Below are 14,222 nucleotides of genomic sequence, written 5' to 3' on the forward strand. Positions count from 1 at the left end.
GGTTTCGATCCCGCGACCTTCCGGCTTGTAGCATAGTGCCTCAACCAACTACGCTACCCCGTACCCCCTTCTCATAATAACTATTGCACTTAATTTATATTTGGGCTTCGAGGTAGCACAGTTGGTTGAGTCACTATCCTACAAACTGGAAGATCACGGATTCGATTCCAGATGAGGTCATTGAATTCTTTCAATTTACCTAATCCTTCCAGCAGCACTATTGCCCTGGGGTCTATTCAGCCTCTAACCGAAATGAGTACCGGGAACATTCCTGGGGGTAAGGGAGCCCGGCGCATAGGGCTGATTGCCTGTGAGCCGATTGTCTGGAAAATGTGGGAACCTGGACTCTCACACCATTATGGACCTTCACGCCCCGTTACAGGTACAGCTTTACATAATTTATAACTCCTCAAGGCGACGTTAAAGTAGCAAAAAGAAAAATGAAGCAATGAGCTACTCCACTATCTGATGATGGCTCGCCTTCATCGATAAACAGACACAGAACAGGAATGAACAAGAGAAATATTACATATTCCCTCCTTATAATCTAACTCTGTATGTAATACGAAACAGTGAATACTTTGCAAAGGAATTTAGACTAACTGTACACATTTCTCAATTACTCAAAGATATGTATCCATAAATACAATTCATCACCAAGGATTAAAGCTATGGCAAATTCAGGTTTACTGGAACCGGAGAAGAAAGTTTACAAATGCATCCTTCTATAAAGTAGATTGTCCTGCTTATATGTTTCATGGCGTTCTCTGTTTGGTAGTTGGGAGCCCAGCTATATATAACACATAAATCGACCTATGTCCACCATTGTTTCGTCTCTAGCAAATTATCACTCATGGAGCTGAGCCCTTCTTGAGAAGCCGCCAATTGTGCATCTACTCAAGAACTTCCCAGAATTTTATGGAACCCGAAGGTTCATTATCGTGTTCACAAGAGCCTTCAACTGGCTCCTATCCTGAGCCAGATCTAGTTAGTCCATACCACCCAATCGTACCTCTTTTAAGATCCATTTTAATATTTTTCACTTAGCTACGTGTTGGTCTTCCTAGTGGGCTCTTTCCTTCCGGCTTTCCAACCAATATCTTATATACATTTCTCTTCTCCATTCGTGCTACATGCACTGCTCATCTCATTCTCCTTGACTTGTTCATTATAATTATACTTGGTGAAGAGTACAAGTTATGAAGCTCCTCATTATGCAGTTTTCTCCAACCTCCAGTCACTTCATCTCTCTTAGGTCCAAATATTCTCATCAACACCCTGTTCTCAAACCTTCTCAGCCTACGTTCCTTCCTTAATATTAGAGACCAAGTTTCACACCCATACAGAACCACAAGAAAAATTATAGTTTTGTATATTCTGATTTTTATGTTTCTAGGCAGCAGACGAGAAGACAAAAGGTTCTGGACTGAATGATAACAAGCATTACTCGAATTCAGTATCCTCCTAATTTCCTCCTGAATCAGATTTTGATTGCCTTTTTCATTTTCTTTCCCAAATGTCTGAACTGTGCCACATTTTCAAATCATGTGTTAGCTATCTTTATATCACGATTTTGCACTGTATTCCGGTGATAAGACAGCGACATACTCGTATACTTAGTTTTCTCTGTGTTTACTTGTAGAACAACCTTCTTACCAGCGCTTTAGAAAATCATACTCGGTTCAATTCATAACACGATATATTATGTACTGTGGCGCATAGACACGTTGTTAGGCAACGACCGTGAAACAACTAACAAGACAACAGTTGTTGTTAGGCAGCGGCCAGCAAGCCAATGGACTGGCTTGAAAACGGTGTTTTCTATGGGCCCGCGCCGATGGCTGCGCACGCAACAACGGATAAAGCAATGAGGAGCGGTGTTTACTACGCGGTCCTTGCCGAGGGATTTAGACTGTGTAAATGTAAACAAATGAGGCTGTTACGGTTATTTGTAGTCACGAGTTGTGTGTATAATTGGTCAATAATTCGATTCACCAATCCAAAACCCGTCTATAGTCACTCATACACGTGACAGTATTTACAAAACCTCACCATGAGATGGAGGCGATAGCGCAATCGATATAGTGATTGGCTATGGGCTGTACAACCGAGGAATCGGAGTTCAAGTTCCGGTAGGGTCAAAATTTTTCTCTTCTCCGCAGCGTCCAGACGGGCACTGGGGTCCCCCCCAGCTTTCGAACTTATGAGTCTCCGGGGGTAAAGCGACCGGGTCGTGAAGCTGACCAATTCTCAAACTAGTGCCAAGGCCAAGAAAACGTTGGTCTATACATACACTCCTCCATACATATTCATGGCGTTGTGCTCAGTTAGTTAAGCACAGGGATAATTTTAGCTTATATCACCATACGGTGCGACGGCAGTAAACAGCAGAAAACATGGTGAGCGGTATCTTGCTATTTTCTTCGGTGACTGATATGCAGAGTGTTATATCTCCCCAGCAGAAAGCATTCGTTTTGTGCACTGGATAAACAAGACAGGCACAGAGCAATAAATTCTGCAAACCATAGGTTCAGCCTCTGTATACGAGTATTTCAGTTCGTGTCAATTTTTACCTCACGAAGTAGCGTGGTAACGAGTCAGTCCTGACACCGGTGTGAGCCGATCTGTTCCACCATTTGGGCATTTGTTCGATCTGTAATCCCACACTTTCCTTTTCTCCGCCATTAAAATTAATGCCATGAACCCCCGGGCTGTCGAGATAAGTGTGTTACAAACAGGGGTAGGGGTTGAGTTACATAACTTAACTGAAGGGAAGCACAGAATGTTTTAAATCGTAGGTAGAGCAGGTTTTCTCAACCTACCAGAAAGGTTCAGGGGTGATATACTATAACAGAGAGACCCATAAAAAGGGTCAGGAGTTTTAACCAAATAGGGGTAGCTATCACTGCTCCCCAATTGTTCCAATTCGGTGACAACAAAACTCACAGCTGCCCTTTCCGACCCCAGGGGCAGTGACTTCTGACCACAAAGGTCAACAATAACGGAGTGACACTTCGATGTGTGATATATGTATGTGTCCGAGCCGCACATGACACTGTGATGCAGGGGCATGAGTATAGTCTGATATATTGTTATAACCAGAAGCTTCCATTTTATTTCCGCAAGAGGAAGTGTGACCGCAGGGTAACGTGGCTCTCACGCTGAGTACCAATAATTTTCATTACATTAATTAGGACATCTGAAACGCTGAATTCTATAAACCAGATGCACACAGGTACGACAGGGGTCCTATGTATACAACATTTGTTATGTTACAAGAATGGTAAAAAGTAACTTTGTCTCTGTGCTTGACTAATTAAACACTACGTCATGAAGGCGTATGGGGAGTTGATGTATACATCCACATTTTCTTGACCTCGGCATTAGCTGTAGGTAAGTGGTCAACTTCACCCCCCGGCCGCTTTATCCCCGGAGAAAGAATCAACGGTACCCATTGGATAGGGGGCTGGGTGGGTCCCAGAACAGGTCTGTATGACGTGGAGAGGAGAATGGCAAATAAGTAAAATTTCTTATACATTAATATCTTTTGTGCGCAATATTATGACACCGAAGACGTACCAAGGGGTCTAAATTCGTATTTTTTTTTAAACAGAACTAAGAGACAAGTAGTTCTGTTAGCTGCACAACCTACGATCATTGAACGTCGATGTGTAGTAGTTAAAATTCCGGTATCATTTTTTTTTAAAGATTCTGCGATTAAATATAAATTAAAAAATCTTTCATTATAAGTGAAATGTCCAGGGTCCCTACAACAATATCTATTGCGCGATAATGCCTTATAACAATCCTCCCCATTTCGCCTTCCCGTAATCGTTGCATTATTCCACGATTTATTAAAAAATCAACAGATAAAATATTCTGAAATAAACTCTGAAATTAAGAGGCAATGAGATCTGTATAAATTGTGACTTATAGATGTGGTATACTGTGTAGTCCTGTAATTAAATGCCATCGTTTTGGAGGTACGTGATGCCTCCATCTTCAGAGTTGAAGTGTGCATGACTACACAAGCAGTAAGACCACAAACTGAACACTCACAGCGATGAAAATATGAAATTTTTAGGAAGAATGCCATCTTCTGGGATGTGGCGCCGCGTAGATCTTGTGTGAACCGACGTTTCAAAGGAACTTATGATCTCAGCGGCCTCCGTAGTCTAGAGATAACGTTCCCACCTCATGACTCGTGGTACGCGGGTTCAAACCCGGCGGAGGTCGTGGCATTTTTAAGGGAGGAAAAATTCAGGGAACAAGTCCTCCGGGAGGGACTTTAAGCCGTGGGTCCCGTGTCGTAGCTTTACGGCATGTAAAAGAACCTCATATCTCCAAAGGAGGTCACTGAGCCAAATTCAAGGACGTTTTCCGCCCAACAGAAGTCTCTAACACCTCTGATAGATGGGGGAAGCATTATAGACACCGCCAAGCCAGTAGAGGCCGAACTCGCTAGCTCGGTCGGAACTAATGGTACGCACCAATATCGGTAGGGTATAGAGGCTGGTAGAATATCATAGAGGGAAGCACAATATACCAATACTGGTCTAAGTGCATGGGGAAACCCACCCTCTCCAATAACTAATTAACTAACTAACTAACTAACTAACTTATGGTCTCCATTTTCAGGGTACAAAAATCCGCGAGAGAGGAACCAACCTTTGCAGGTGGCTGCACCTCACTTTGGTTCGCTCGCGGCTGTGACAAGAGAACCTGAGCGCCGGAAGCTGAAGAATCTGCAATTAGTTAAATCCGTTGTCAGGAAACGACTACTAGAGACTGTAATATCTTGAGGACACTAATCTGTGTGTGTCAGTGATCTGGAAAGTGTAGTTCCGAGTGGTGTATACAAGTGGTCAACAAATCCAGTATCCAACCCATATCCCTTCTATAGACATACACACCCCTCAATTAGTGACAGTAGTAATAGGAAAGGAAGTTAATGAAAGAAGGGTTTTCTAATTATAAGTTTATACTAACAAGTCATGCTAGCTGCAAACAAAGAGGAAGTTTAAATAATATATATATATAGTTGTCTTTATGCTTAATTAAGTAAGCACCAGACCATGAAGACGTATCGGGCAGTGAGGTATAGCTCCACCATTCTTGATCTCTTCACTAGATGGGGTGAATGGTTAGCTTCCTGCTCCACTCGCTATGTCCCCACAGTAAGAGCCCTCGGTGACCAATGAATAGGAGGCTGGGTGACCCCCAGAGCCGACCTGATCACTGTGGAGAAAAACTTGCACCTATCGGGAATCGAATCGCGGACGTCTCTATACCTATACACTGGTATACTGGTTCATAAGCGAGCGGAGAAATAGCCGCTATGGCTACAGCCATTTCAACGAATTTACTTTCAAACCTTCGGAATGTCCTTTCATTTTTCTTAGGTGAAGGACCTCGGGTTTACAGCTTGGTATTGTGATATTTTGTCGGTTATTGTGGTAAAGCCTTATTTTGCTGCAGAAATATTTATAGTCCTTTCACAGAAGTAACGCATTCATTTGTCAGATGTAGTACTTCAAGTGACAAAAGGTTCCCTGCCGAATAAAATAAGGAAAGGATTTATCCCAACCTTTACTAATTTTAACGTCGAAGTTCAGTTCTATCTTGTGGGATACAACGCCGAGTATTGTCCTTTGAAGATCTACTGATAATTCGAAGGTACTTGTCGCCTCTGTCTCCAGCGCTGCTTGCTTCATGTTGGTCCCTTCCTTAGCCTACTTTTTCAACCCTGAAATGGAGGTGACATTCCTCCGAAACGTCAGTTGACTTTCAACGCATTGTATCGCAGACGATAGAACTTGTGGGAACTGCCCACATTCAAGCAAGTGTGACAACGCGAGCTTCATTGCTTAAGAACGACGAGTAAACAGCGGTTGCTAGGTAAAAGCCTACAACAATACGGAGAGTGACATGTTTTCTATATGTCCGACTCTAGGTTACATAAGAAGATACATTGAGTCAGTGGAGGCGGGGTCGAATACCTCCACCGTGACCCTGCGAGTCGTAGGAGGCGACGAAAAGGGAAGTCTCAATTCTGAGACAGTAAAATATGGTCGCGAGGCCCAAGGGACTCGGACCCGAGTAAGACTGCGCTGGCAAGGACGAGCAGCGTATACAAAAGACAGACCCGTCCTCTCGTCAGAGAAGGCGCCCCACAGAAACAAGACCGTAACGGTCAAACGATAATAATTAATATCCGGTCATGAGCCCCAAATGGGGCTCGACACCAAGACTTACTGACTGACTGACCGTCAGTCGCAATGTAACTNGTAGGGGCTCGACACCAAGACAGACAGACTGACTGACCGTCAGTCGCAAGTGACTTTGACTTTGACTTTTGGAAGTTTACAGTTACAGTTCTAGACTTCTACAGTTCTACGATTCTAGTTCAGTGTTCAAGGAGTTCACTATTATTATTAATATTCTTCAATTCTTCAAACGCAAGTTCGTCTGTGTATACTGTGCAACTGTAATAAATACTACAGGACAGTTCAACTAGTGGTTGTCTCTCCATATAATGACATCCCACAAACTCTTCATAATCACAGCTGTGAGAAACTCAAACCTCATGCAATTATTTATGGTTTATTTCAAACACCTCTCAGTTAACTCAGACTGTGCAGTTTGCAATGCTAGGACGATTACTGTTGTATTCTGTGTTAGGACGTTGCATTCTGTCCTCCAAAGAAGAGAAGGCCTGGGGCCTCTAGTGTATTCTGTTCAAAATGAAAACTTCAGCAATATTTTCAGACAAATCTTATCGTTGCTACTGGTTTACGGAGCCATAGATATCCCTAAATGAGTCATATGAAGGTGCATGCCATTTGCCTCGTCTTCTCTCTGTTGGGGGACAGCAGGCAGGTACGTTGTATCAATATTTCGGAGGGACATAACTGCATTTAAACAACAAACCTAAGAAACAATTAATGATCCAGAAGTGGCCGCAGTACAAGGGACTTAGTCCCACCCCACTAGCAATAAGAAAAAACCATTAATGATTAACGAGTACACATTCAATTGTAAGATTTAAGGTTTTCACAGCGGTGATTATGAAGAATGCCGTCTTCTGGGACGTGGCTTTCGAAAGAACGTCAGTTCACACAAGATCTACATGGCGCCACATCCCAGGAGGCAGCATTCTTCACATGTTAACTGATTAACTAAATCACTGTTCTACTTGTATGAATAGCATTCCACAATGTAGAAAGTTTATTCTGTATTTTACAAATGCTGAAGAAGTGTTAATAATCATCGTAGACACGGTGCATTTTCAGGTTGTAATGAATAAAATATATGTTCAAATACTGATGAAAGCATGCAGCAAATAACCTGGGAATATCATAGGTTCATACTGAGTGGTACACTGGTTACCGTTACCAAGTCTGGATAATTGGCGCCCTCGAATAGTACTAATTTACGTCGCCTTAAAATACTGCGTATATTTAAGAAATTACTCTCATACATAATTTCAAAGCTCGATACCAAGTGTCGCTACTGTTCTCATCCCGTAAATTACGCCATCTTGGTGCTGATGGTGACATGCAGATACAGGAAGTGCCCTCAGATGTCTTGAAATACGTAAATCAAATCAACGTGTAGAGAAATTATGTTCAAAATATAATCAGGCGATGGATAGACGGAGAGGCACTCCTAATTAACGGTGTTCAGTAGGGACTGATTGCGTTCATAATATCATAAATCCATATTCCTCTGTAAGAAATAGCAATTGACATAAGGTAAGGTAAATTTGTCCCTGTAAGTAAAGTAAGTGACGGTATCCCTGTAATGGGCAGTGGAGGCCCACAGGGTTGTGAGACGTCGAGGCTCCCACATTTTCCAGATAATCGGGTCACAGATGGCGGTGAGGTTGTCAGCCTTACGCGCCGACAGCCTTTTAACCCCAGGAATATTCCTGGCACTCATTTCTGTTAGAGGCTGAATCGACCCCAAGGCCATAGTGTGGCTGGAAGGATTAGGGAAATTGAAAAAATCCACCTCATCGGGATTCGATCCAGCCACCTTCCGGCTTGTAGCATAGTGCCTCGACAAACTACGCTACCGCGTGCCCCTTAAAGTTGTCCCTGTGCTTAACTAATTAAGCACTCCGTTATGAAGGCGTATGGGGGAGTAGATATATAGATCCACATTTTCTTGGCCTCGGCACTGCTGGAGGTGAGCGGTCAGCCCCGGCCGCTTTACCCCCGGCGAAAGAGTCGCCGGTTCCCATTGAACAGGAGGTTGGGTGAACCTCAGAGCCTGTCTTAACGGCGTGGAGAAAATTATTGACCCTACCAGGACTCGAACTCTGATCCCTCGGTCGTCCAGCCATTAGCCAGTCGCTACACCAGCTATGATATCCCGGCTCCCAGCAATTAACATAAATATTTCTTTCCCTTTTTGGCAGAGTTATTAAGCACCGAGTAAAATAATGTCCTACATTATTCATCGGAAAATTTCCAGTATAGGAAAGCGTTTTAAAAATAATTTTATGCTGCCACGATCTACATACTTTAACATTTTCCGTTAACATGTGCCACTTAAGAAATCCACGTTTTTATTCAGAATTTATGATGAAGAATTAAATGTGTCCTATTCAAATGGGTCCCTTTGCTCCCACGTCATGACGCGTCCTCAGGCAGCGGAAAGTAGAGATGGCGTCAACATATGCAGTGTAAGAGAAGGGATCCTGAATAGTTAATCACGGACAGTCAACAAAGGACGATCCTAGAGTTTGAAAGTTGGGCGGGGGCTAACAACTTCATGCAGTAGCGTATGGCAAAACGTTGCACTGGGCCACGAATACAAAAGTGAAACTTCGGGTTTGACAAAAAGATGGACATTTCTTGGTCAGCTGAGCGACTAATTAGCTTATCAAGGAATGTGCTTCACTGACGGAGCTAGTTAGATCAAAATATGACGTACGAGGAAATTGCACGTAACGTAAAAACCACTGACCTCACTGACCTGAATTATCATCTGAAAACGTATTCATGCAGTCAGAACCTGCATTGATTATGGAAGGCATATCAGCGTCACCTCTGCGACTAAGCATCACACCATGAAAGTGTATAGGGGTCGTGGCGGTGAAGCCCCACGCACGCTATTAATCACGACTGTGTAAACTAAAAATAACTAAACTCGGTGTCCTGTAGTCCGCAAGCGAACTATACCTACCGAGGGACCGCCCTTGTCGGTGAAGTTATTGACAACTTTGGCGGAAAGAGGGTGTCACGTGGTCAGCGCAACGGATCCCCACGGCTGTTAATCTCGGTTTTCTAGACCGGAGCCGCTATTTCCTTGAAATAGCTCCTCAATTATCCTCACGAGGCTGAGTGAACCCCGTTCTAGACACACTACTTCTCATAAAATCTGGTAGCGCCTGGAATCGAACCTGGGACCTCTGGATCTCTAGCCAGGAACTCTGACCACTAGAACACAGGCGGTTATCACGGCTGTGTAAGGAAGCTAATTTGTCAGTAAGGAGCTTCGGCTTCTTCACTCAAAGAAAAACAGTTCAGGCACTTACCGGATAGGAGGCTGTGTGGAGCGAGGTACCAGTCTGAAAGTAACGTCCAGGAGGAAATGAAATTCCTTCCTTTCCCAAATATCGAACCCCGATCTTCCAACTCGTAGCCAATCTCGTCATTGGTTCAACTAAAAATAGTATAAACACTCATGTTAACTACTTTTAGAATTTAAAATTAAGTTAAATCTGATGGATACACTAGATAATCTTGATACTGTACTGCATCCTAAGTCGAGCTCATGCATGCAGATAGACACTCAGAATATATGACAGCTCACGTTATGCTGAAATAATGGGATTAACTGGAAATTCGTATTCATGCAGAGTACACATATGTATGTTCCACGTGCTTTTTTGATATTTTCGTACCCCACTGATCCTAATGTTCATTTATTACAGACACAAATCTACTGCTGTCATGTCATTCGCACTATAGATATCATGGTGCACAGAATTGGCCGCCTCTGTGGTCTAGTGGTCACAGTTCACTGGCTACAGATCCAGAGGTCCCGGGTTCGATTCCCAGCGCTATCAGATTTTCTGAGAAGTAGTGTGTCGGAATGGGGTCCACTCAGCCTCGTGAGGATAACTGAGGAGCTACCTGAATGGAAAAGTAGCGGCTCCGGTCTAGAAAACCGAAATTAACTGCCGTGGGAATCCGTTGCGCTGACCACGCGGCACCCTCTGTCCTCAAAAGTTGGCACTAACTTCGCCGACAAGTGGTGGTGTTTTTTTCTGTATAGTTCGCTTGCGGACTAAAAGCCACGGAGTTAGTGCGCAGAATTATCAATAATTTTCCCTTTTCGAAGATAAACGTACTGAAAATAAGATGAAATAAAAGGCTTTAACTTAATGAGATTTATTTCGTGTTACGCAAAAATTATGTACGATGAGTCATTACTTGAGAAATTTTATAAGGCTAAATTTGCGCCTTATGGTATTACAGATTTGTACGTTATTGGTTTGCACAAGAATTTACATGATGACATTAATATATACTTCCAGTAACAAACTGAATCAAAATCCGCTTAATAACATCTGAGTTTAAACAAGGCAATAGTCAAGATCTCCCAATTATGGACTCACTTTATACACGCCGTATTACACTGACAAGGTGGATCAGTGTAAATATACCGTATTTACACATGTATAGGCCGCACATTTTTTGCCAAAAATTCAAGAGGAAAACTGGGGTGCGGCTTATATTCGAAATATTCGAAATCACACTTAATTTAAAAAAATATATATTCATAATTAGTAATACAGGTTGTTCTACTCCTGAAATAATATTCCAAGAAAATTATTTTTTCTATAATTTCTGTCTGAAAATTGTGCTGCGGCCTATACACGCACGCGGCCTATACATGCGTAAATACGGTATTATATTCTTTAGACACAATTCTTTCTGAGCCCCAATTATTTAAGCACCACACCATTAATGTATAAGGGAGAGTGGCGGTACAGCTCCACATATTCTTAACCTCGGCACTAGATGGAGGTGAGAGGTCAGGTTCAAGACTTTACTCTCCGATGATGGGGGGAGAAACCTGGTTTTCCATTGGATAGGCGGCTCGGTGGGCCTCAGAGCCGATCTGGACACCATGAAAGGAAACATCTGTTAGTCCTGCCGGTGACTGAACACCGGTTCCTCTGCCATCCAGTCCACAGCCCACAGCTGTGCCGACGGAGTTGTCCTGGCCCCACAATGTCCTTTATAGAAGCAGTTCTGTTGTTTCCGTTACACGGACATTTGAATTATATTCAGGTTAATATTTATACCGTTTTTCTTAAACCACTAAACTACAGAGTTATTATTAGAGAAATGTCATCTATTTGTTTACCACTGTCGACAACATTCTCCCCAACCGTACAGCATGGGAAAATCATTAACTGCACTTAGAGATGTTGTTTGTCCTGAACCTCTTTCAGAAACTTGTGTATATTAAGTAATGACTCAGTGCAAAAGTTATTCTTGAAATTTCACAGTCACTCAGGTAGTAAAGAAATTTCCCTGAATTTATAAAACCGTAAATTTTATTACTATGTATAAAAGAGCTCGCTCCTGCCCTACCATGGGTGACATAAGTCCAGTCTCAACCATCATATCTTTTTTTTAATTTTAATAAGATCATTATATATTCATGTGGACCCCTCGAGTGGCGGTATCATTTCAAGCGTCCTGTAGACTCAGTTACAAAAGCAATTTTACAATTATGTGCAAATTAAGCAAACAAATCAAATTGAAAAATTAAAGTGAAATTAACCAAACATAAATTCAGATAATGGTATGTACTCACATAACCACGGATTGGATGTTTTTAATTCGGCATTGTCATGTCTTCAACACTCCATTTCTTAGGATATTTAACGACAATGTACCAGCTTTACAGGCTAATCTTCACCATCTGATGAGACGAGGAAAAGGCCAGACAATTCTAACTCGTAAGAAACGGCATAAGTTTTTTTTAATTCGCTTAGTGGGGGGGGTGGAGTCCTCAAATCCCACTTGACTAGACATGGGATCGAACCAGGGCCACCGCAGTGGGAAACCAGCGACTAACCGCTTGAGCCATGGCGCGGCCATGGACATAAGTTAGGTTATAGTTGTATTAAACACTACCTCGGCATACGCCTGGGAGTAGGTGTACTGAGGAAAACCAAGAGAAGTTCCAGTCAAGAGAACATTTATTTGACTAGGATTCGAACCGGACAACCTCCGAGCCTGAGCGTAACGCACTACAGGGGTGCTGCTTCACTCCGGCACATACTACTCGTAGATGGAACAGCTGCGCATGTGTGGTTCGACTCCAGACGTTATTTGAGGGCGGCCGCACACCAACTGTGTCAAGACAAGCATCAAAACATGAGACAAAAGACGCAGTCTTGCTTCATTCGTGATTCGCCAGCAAGAAGCTGACGTCAGCATCATGACTTAGACGGCTGTGCGGTGGTTTTCATACTCTCAATCGTTTCAACAGTGTTCCTTTCTTTGCGTCATGTCGCAGACATTGTTTCTTCACTGTTACATGTCTTGACGCATGCCGGTGTGCGGTCTACCTAACATCGAGACTGGAAGATGATGTGTAGGCAAACATTGAATTATGATATATAGATTGAGAGAGAACTGGCAGTGACCTATGTCAAATAACTGTCTCGAAATTCGTCTTGAACTACTGAGGAAATCCACTTGAAGAGACTGTATACTAGTCGAAATTCAGAGTGGATCATATATCGAATTAGTTCAGACATGTTCCTCGCGGATGAACTTGAGCCAAAAGTGGTATTGGGAGGACTCTGAGTGAAAAATGATGATTCAATTCATAACACCGTTTCACAATTTTCTTTTACTGCTAGTGGGATGGGACTAAGTCCCTTGTACTGCGGCCACTTCTGGCCTATTGTATCAGCCCCAGATGATAGGTGAGGGTGATTGTGGAGCAATTGGTGGAATGAAGATTGGCACGGGAAACCGAAGTACTCGAAGAAAACTTGCCCCAGCGCCACTTTGTCCACCACAAATCCACTTGACCAGACTCGGGATCGAGCCCGGGCCGCCGCGGTGGAAGTCAGCGACTAACCGCTTGAGCTATGGCGCGGCCCTCTGTTTCACATTTAATCCATACAGTGATTTTTATTATGTAAGAATATTATTAAAATTATTAAAATATTAGACTATATATGCATTATCACAATGCTACATGCTTCGAACGTATAAGGCCACGTAGCATTGTAATAATGCATATATAGTCTAATATTGTAATACTTTAATAACATTTTTTATATATAAGGACCACTGTGTGGATTCTGTGAATTAGTGTTGTTAATTTCTGCAATATAGACGGAAACAATAGACTATAAGTAACAGCTCAGTGCAACAGGATGCTCAGATATAATATTATGAAATTGTTGTGATCTATTATATGAAGTTATCTATATATCTTTTTGAATGCAGCAACAATATAAATATCCACAATCAATATAGTCGCTGGTCTGGGTTTGGACGGAGGACTACATAAATGCAAGTTACATGCCTGATGGAGGTTTCAGCCCCCTCTTTTCTCCTGTTCTTGAATTACTGACGTCATGCAGTAAGAATGTATTCAACAGGGCTATTTATATTCATAACTGTTTCCTTTCTCCGTTTTTCCCTGAAATTCGATCTATTTGTTCAGTCTTCTGTTTCACAACATTCAATTTTATTTTTTACTGTTTATCTGTATAACATAAGAGAGGCGGAAAAATTACAAAAATTAGCGTAAAGTAATTGAGCTTACGGACTGTTGAACTAACTACCATTATCGAAAATGATCGTCTGGCGCCTGTAAGCAGGAGACAGACCTGCATTGCCCGACATTTGAGGGCACAATTCTGTAGGACACGAGAGTCAACTATTTTATATAAATCCTGGCTTCAGATTTATGTTTCTGGTTATGCTACGAATCTATACACTAATTGCAACGAACAAAGACCTTCTTGATAAGTTGACAATCACCTAGCAATTTCGGGAGGCAAAGTTTCATTACCGTGTTCACAAGAGCATCACAAATATGACCTCCCCCGAGCCTGATTACTACAAAATAAAACTTCATGCTCCATAAACTTGAATATTGTTCTGATCTTGCCACCTGTGTCTAGAGCCTTTCAGGATTTTGCTACTAAAACTTTGAGTGCCTTTTCG

General features: G+C 42.4%; 1 long non-coding RNA gene across 1 annotated transcript in view; it reads right to left on the reverse strand.

Moving 5' to 3' along the window:
• Positions 1 to 14,222, reverse strand: part of LOC111871855 — a 173,885-nt gene that overhangs the window by 37,015 nt on the left and 122,648 nt on the right. The window contains exon 2 of the long non-coding RNA XR_002844112.2: positions 9,545 to 9,672. This is a non-coding gene — a long non-coding RNA (uncharacterized LOC111871855). The remainder of the gene's footprint in view (positions 1 to 9,544; positions 9,673 to 14,222) is intronic.

Source organism: Cryptotermes secundus, unplaced genomic scaffold (assembly GCF_002891405.2).
Source record: "Cryptotermes secundus unplaced genomic scaffold, Csec_1.0 scaffold1315, whole genome shotgun sequence".
Classification (NCBI taxonomy): domain Eukaryota; kingdom Metazoa; phylum Arthropoda; class Insecta; order Blattodea; family Kalotermitidae; genus Cryptotermes; species Cryptotermes secundus.